The 7,078-nt window shown below is 34.9% G+C and overlaps 1 protein-coding gene across 5 annotated transcripts in view; it reads right to left on the bottom strand.

The window, feature by feature from the left end:
• Positions 1-7,078, bottom strand: part of LOC103509688 (pyrokinin-1 receptor-like) — a 68,448-nt gene that overhangs the window by 42,395 nt on the left and 18,975 nt on the right. For 2 of the 5 annotated variants that reach the window (XM_026823977.1, XM_026823984.1), the window contains exon 1: positions 1,676-1,812. The exons of 1 other annotated variant lie outside the window; for it this stretch is intronic. The gene's annotated coding sequence lies outside the window, so the exon portion shown is untranslated. Of the gene's footprint in view, positions 1-1,574; positions 1,813-7,078 lie in introns of those variants that run through there. 2 more of the 5 variants (XM_026823981.1, XM_026823979.1) reach the window with 2 other exon arrangements.

Here is a 7,078-nt window from a genome sequence, read left to right as displayed (position 1 = left end):
GGAAAAGTGAAAATTATTAGGAAGTATGAAAGTAGGTACACACCTACCTACATCCTACATTAAATAATTTTGAAAATGAAAGTGAGCTTTAGGCAAAATAAAATGGACTGAAACATAAAACTCTCCCGTCCATCGTATACACGAGCATAATTACTCCAAACAAAATACAAAATGACCCAGGAGAGGACTAAAAACCTTTCTGGGATTTGCTGAAATCTCTGTGAGGATTAAAAGCTCCAGTGACGTGACGACTGTATTAGGGACTTTTCTAAACGTAATAGCTGATTATGTATACAAATTACCTACCTAATATTCTATTTTTCCAACTTTTTTTTCTATCTAAACTATTTGCGCTATTTTGGCTTAAAAGGGATTATGTAGGTATGGCTTGATAGACAAAAAGAGACACTGAACATAAAAATCCTTTCAACTAATTACCAAGGCAATGTAATGAGCACAAAAATAGCAAATGACACAAAATAGCTAATGACTCTAATGAGTAATACAGGTATGATAACTAATAAGTAAAATGATAACTAATGTGGTACAATATATGACAACTAAATGCCACAATGCCACCTAATTAATCAGGTAATAAGTAAAATGTTAACTAATGAGCCCAAAAAGACTCTGAATATCTGAAAACGTTTTGAAATGACAATGAATAAATTGGCAATTAATTAACAGAACAAATCTAACAAACACAATTAAGTTCATTCTCATCAGCAGAAATGTGACTCACAATGTAAATATTAGAGAGCAAATTTTACCCGTTGACTTTACAGAAAATGCAGTCCTCTTACTGGTTGTTGACCTTTATTTTATTTTGTTTACATATGTATCTCTATCAGTGTCGGTTTCAAACAGAACGATGATATTTCTTCAGAGGGCTTTCACAAGGGGGAAAACCCATTTCCTGTCCGGAGTTCTATGTACTACTCACAGGTTTGATATGTATTAAAATAATTCAACCATGTGTTAATTTTCATTACCTTTTTTATACCTATTTGCAGGGGAATTTTTCTTCTATTTTATGTAGGTAGGTATATTATTTTAACCGTACACTAAGTACCAGCATCAATTTTGCTGGAATAAAAATAGATCCACCTGTAAGCTCTCTTGTTTGTTGCGAGCAATCAAGAAAATTCACTGTAATGCAGACTTATTTAATATTTTAGGTAGGTACCTAAGTCCATTTATGAGGGATAGGGTACAAAGACAAATGAGTCATTTTTCATTATAAGAGTAGGTAGATAAGTTTTATCTACTGTTTTGCCAAGAAAAGTCTACTTTTGTTCTCATAGGGAAGTTAATGATATGTGCCTACCTAATTTGTTTAATATTCAGTTTATTATTATTCTTGATTTGATTTTTCGATTTTACTTTCATGTACCTAATGATTTAAAACCAAGACTAGAGCCCGTTCTCCGTTTATTCCCAATATAAGGTTCAAGTCACCCATCCATTTATTGGCCTTGCTCGGCGTAGCTTAACATACATAGGTGACGCGAAAACCGGTCTTAAATTAAGGACTGAAGTTTACATAATTATATAGTAGGTATGTTAATAGTTACCTAACGTATTCCAACAGATGTTTTCATCTTGAAATCTTAATTAGATCAATAAAATTCCATTTATTAGATAATATAACTTAATAATGGATTTATTTACTAACGGAGTAAATCTTTTGTATAATATCTATTTAAAAATAAATAAATATACTCGAAAAATCGTAGTTGTTTTTCGGGATTCTCGATCTTTTTCGTAAAATTACGAGAAGAAAATTTGAAATGATTTTTTAACCTCCGACAAAGCGTTGACGTTCACAGCGGGAAGTGAAAACGCACTGAAAATACTGAAATACGCCAGCACAAAATGGAGAGAAAGAAATTTCTATTTAAAAATAAATAAATATACTCGAAAAATCGTAGTTGTTTTTCGGGATTCTCGATCTTTTTCGTAAAATTACGAGAAGAAAATTCGAAATGATTTTTTAACCTCCGACAAAGCGTTGACGTTCACAGCGGGAAGTGAAAACGCACTGAAAATACTGAAATATGCCAGCACAAAATGGAGAGAAAGAAATTTGAAGAAGAAGAAATGGAAGAAACAGAAGAAGAAGAGGAGAGAAAGAGGAGGAGGAGAGAAAGAGGAAGAGAAAAAAGAGCAAGCCACCTCTTGCAGGAATTGAAATTGAAATCTATGAGATAGCAGCAGATAGAGCAATAATTTTCGGTTCCGTATATGAAATGGCCCTGAAGTCCTTGATTTGAACATGCGTGCAATAAGTTATCCCCATTATATAGGTATATATTTTTTTTTTCGAAAAAATATGGAAGAAAAATAACAAAAAAACTCACAGCACATAGCGCCAAGAGAGTATTTAATTAAGACAGTCGAATATTAATAAAATTTATTGCTCTTCAAATTAACCCTTTGATGAGAGAGCAATTTTCTCCACAGTCTACACAAAATTTGGCTAGCACGCTAAAGTTTTAGATGAGCAGGATTCAGCTCCAAGAGAGAGAGAGAGAGATAGAGAGAGAGAGAGAGAGGGAGAGATGCAATATCGATTGGACAATTTAAATGGTGAGCTCTTGTTGATCGATCACCTAAATGTTAGGTGAGATGGTGGGTGAGAGAAATCAGAAAATGGAAAAGTAATGACACGATGCAATGACAGAACGGGGGGATTCATTTAAATGTGAAACGAGAACGACATAAAGGTCAGGAGATATCAAGGGAAATAAAACAAGAGGAGGAGCTGGGTGAGAAAAGAGCAAAAGTACAAAGAACAGAACGAAGAATCAGAAGGATATTGAACTGCCAATAGTGTTGAATGTCAATGTCAAGCAGGGATAATGAATGCCACGCTTCTGGTGACAAGGGGTTAACTAAAAACATGTGCAGTGTTTTTAATAAAATAGCGAAGAATTAGATGAAACTAAACTATAACGCCCCGACCGAGGGATTAGAAGAAAAGAAGTACGCGAGGAAGAGGAAAATCAACATTGAGCGACAAATTGTCATAAAGAAGCCAAAAGCGGTCGGTCGCTAATCGTGCTCGATATTATTTAGACAGTTTTTACAAGTTTGTATTTAGTATGTCACCCAAAGTTTTTTTTTTTAATTAAAGATGAGTGTTTCACCGCCGTTTTTATTTCATAGCAATGAAACAACTGCTACATTATACGCATGTGGTCTGTGTCGTAGCATGTCCATCCCGTAGTATGCCTCTCATCAGATGGGCGAGAAGAGACACAATACTCCCCATTTAGGTGCTGGGCCAACACGAGATAGCATGCCCATCCCGTAGTATGCCTCTCATCAGATGGGCGAGAAGAGACACAATACTCCCCATTTAGGTGCTGGGCCAACACGAGATCGCAGAAAGTAACCCGTAAATTATTTGCAATCGAAAAACGAGTACAAATTTTTGTCGATGGTGGGATTCGAACCCGGGACCTTCTGCGTGGCAAGCAAGCGCGCACCAGAAAGTAACCCGTTGAAATATTTGCAATCGAAAAACGAGTACAAATTTTGGTCGATGGTGGGATTCGAACCCGGGACCTTCTGCGTGGCAAGCAAGCGCGTTACCACTGGACCAACCGTGCCCCATATAAACAAAAGTATGAAAAATAGAGAGTTTGAAAAATATGTACAAACACAATGGTTAAACCGACTTGATGAAATTAGGGAAAACATTCAGAAGATAATTAAGGAAGTTTCCAGATTTGTTTTTGGATCCCATTGGGCCTTGTTCGGCGTAGCTTAACATAGGTGACGCTAAAACCGGTCTTAAATGATCGACTGAAGTGTTATCTAAAACTTTCCTATTGAAATGTTGGAAAAGTAGAGCGAAATTTCAGAAATTGCTTCTAGAGTGTATTGTCAATAACGGTCGTTATTTGAATGGTGGACTATTCAAACTTTCATAAAATCAAATCTCCCACATTTCTTGATAACAATTCAGCAAAATTTATCATGTCAGAATAACAGGCTTTTTTAATCGAAGTTTCAAAAAAGTAAATAACCGCGCCGCACCCTGTTGGAAAAGTAGAGCGAAATTTCAGAAATTGCTTCTAGAGTGTATTGTCAATAACGGTCGTTATTTGAATGGTGGACTATTCAAACCTTCATAAAATCAAATCTCCCACATTTCTTGATAACAATTCAGCAAAAATTATCATGTCAGAATAACAGGCTTTTTTAATCGAAGTTTCAAAAAAGTAAATAACCGCGCCGCACCCTGTATTGTATGTACAATTATTGTACATAATAATGTGTACCTTCAAGAAATCAGTCAACTTGAAAATATTTCTTAGAATTCATTAGATACAAATACCTACGTACAATTCTTCCTATTTTTTGCAAGCTCTTTTACTTAAAATATAAGAAAATAATAATGGAATGAAAAGATTACGAAGTATTTTTATTTCGTTTGTTTTGTTAAAAGACAAGGACGCCTTATTATATCAGATCCCTTGGGCTTACGAATAACCACATCCTTGGAATAGAAGGCAATGAGGTATTCTGGAAATGTTTTTTCCTGAAATCATTCTTAAACTTTAATAGGAATGGCAGATTATACAGCAGTATCATTTATTATATTTTTACCTGCCTATGGCAGTTTGTACAAAATTTTACGTTCCCCTTATAAACGTGTATAAAAGTTAATTGTTTCAAAAGGAACTACCTAAAAGTTGAAAGAAAGTTTTTTTGTGTGGAAAAGAGATAAATCTAGGGGGGAATAACGTTTACTTTACGAAACTACATAATACACAAACCAACTAGACTCTGAATTTATGTATTGTCTATAAAAAAGGACTATCATGAAAACTATTAATATTGGATGAGTAGTGCAGGCCTGAATTTGATTCTTTAATGGTTGTACGTCCGCGTTTGTGGAGGCAAAGTAGCTGTAGTACTATGTACGTATGTACCTACTGAGACTGAGTATATCGGAAGTAATGAATAATTATTTCTTTTAGTGTTGAGTGTTACATATACGTATTTACAATGAATGGAGAGAGTGTTCAGACGAGGAGAAGAAGAATAAGAAGAGAAAACAAACGAGGGGTGATGTGGATTTTCCAGATAGCACAACAAAATAATATAAATAGATACAAGTTGAGGGTAAGCTCCCCTGGGAGAAAGCTCAAAGTAAACTCAGAGTTGTAGGAAAAAAAATCGTAAAAAAGGAACTTGAAAATGGAAAAGTTGCAATTATACTTTTCTATCTTTTGGAAACATATTTCCCTTTCGGCTGTTTTTTGTCCACTAAGGTTAGGCTCTGAAGTGTACCCAACGACCCACAGAAAAAGGTAAGCCTTTAAATTGTAGAAGAAAAAGAAATTGCTGAAAAGAGGAAAATTATTTCATTTGTTGGATGTTTGAACATTGGTCTAGAATTCGAGGGAAATGCCGAATCATACAAAAGTCTTTAGGAAAAGCGTATAGTCCTCGTGACCTCGTTTGTATCACACTGGGCTTAGTAAAAGGTCCTATGCCTATTAATAATATACGTACCTATTGGTCAGTAATCCCCCCTGGTAATGCCCCTAAGGGGCATTACGAGTAATTTACCATACAAAGGCAGAGCCTACCCCAGAGAAATCAACGAATGGAGTTCTCGTGACTAAACGTGAAAAGTTCAATTAAAATAAAAGGAAAAGACAAACCCTGATACCTACCTGTTTCATTTTCAACAAACCCTGCTGGAAAGCTTTTATCAATTTTACTTAGGTACTTTTAATAAGTTAGATATACGTATAGGTAGATAAACTATCTTGATATTACTCCGAGTGATAGCTTCCTCATAATCCTTAGGGAGACAGATTTTAATTTCTTTTCAGAAATTTTCGACAGAGTTTGCTCAGTAGAGCAGATTTCACTCGAAAATAACAATTTGACATTCACTTGAAAATAACAATTTGACAGGTACAAATTTGTTCTGCTATGAAAAACACCTCGTTTCCCAGAAAACTATAGACTCTTTTAGGGAATAAACACAAAGAGGTTAGGAACAGGGTACCTATCTTGATAAAGAGAGCTCTTCACTTCATTCTACTCTCCTCAACACATACCTAAATAATAATTATAGATACATACCTACTGTCACACCAATTACAGCTTTCACTCACCTCTTAATAGAATGGTCAGGAATGCAAATGACGGCGATTTTAATTTTAATTAAATTTAAAATTAAAATCGATTTGATTTATTTTTTCTGTTATCTAAACTTGTTTGTTGCTTGTGTAATTTCTGGACACGAAAATATAATATACTACACTTTATTAGGTACAGCCATATATAAATATAAGGTGGTACGTCAAAATCTCTGAAAATTTCAAGTGGTAGGTACGTGTTTACTAAAAGGTTGAGAACCCCTGGCTTTAAACTATTTCTAGTCGCTTCTCCTTCTCCTCTCTCTCTCTCTCTCCCTTTCTCTCTCTTTCTTTCTCTCTCTCTCTCTCTCTTTCTTTCTCTTTCTTTCTCTCCCCCCTCTCTCTCTCTCTCTCTCTTTCTGTCTTAACCAGTTAAGTTTTGCCTCGGTCTATTTTCATTACTAGTATAATGGACTTTTTTTTATATTTAATGTCAGAGGTTGGTTTGGTCAGTTTAAGGTTTAGAGACGAAGGATATCAGAAAAATGCCAGCCTTCGTTCTCGGAACGGCTAACTTTTTCCTATCCTGTCTTCCTTCTTTCTTCGCTTTCGGCACGATAAGACCCCAGAAGTTACAGTTCCCTCTATCAAACCTCTTAATAAAAGAGGGAAAATCCTGGTTATTTTATACCATCCGAAAGACCTAAAGTTCTAACTAGCTTTCATAGTTAATTTCTTTTATTTATACTCGTATCGAGGTAGGTAAATAGACTGTACAGAAAAAATTAGAATGGTGATTATTAGGTAATGATGTCCTCAAAATAACTTCGGTGTTGTGATTTTGATTAGTGTAAATAGGTATGCAGGTATGTACATAATTATAGTAGGTATGTTAATAGTTACCTAACGTATTCCAACAGATGTTTTCATCTTGAAATCTTAATTAGATCAATGAAATTCCATTTATTAGA

This window comes from Diaphorina citri, unplaced genomic scaffold (assembly GCF_000475195.1).
Source record: "Diaphorina citri unplaced genomic scaffold, Diaci psyllid genome assembly version 1.1 scaffold520, whole genome shotgun sequence".
NCBI lineage: Eukaryota > Metazoa > Arthropoda > Insecta > Hemiptera > Psyllidae > Diaphorina > Diaphorina citri.
The sequence above is the reverse complement of the archived record's forward strand: the minus strand, read 5'-3'. Positions and strand labels throughout refer to the sequence as shown.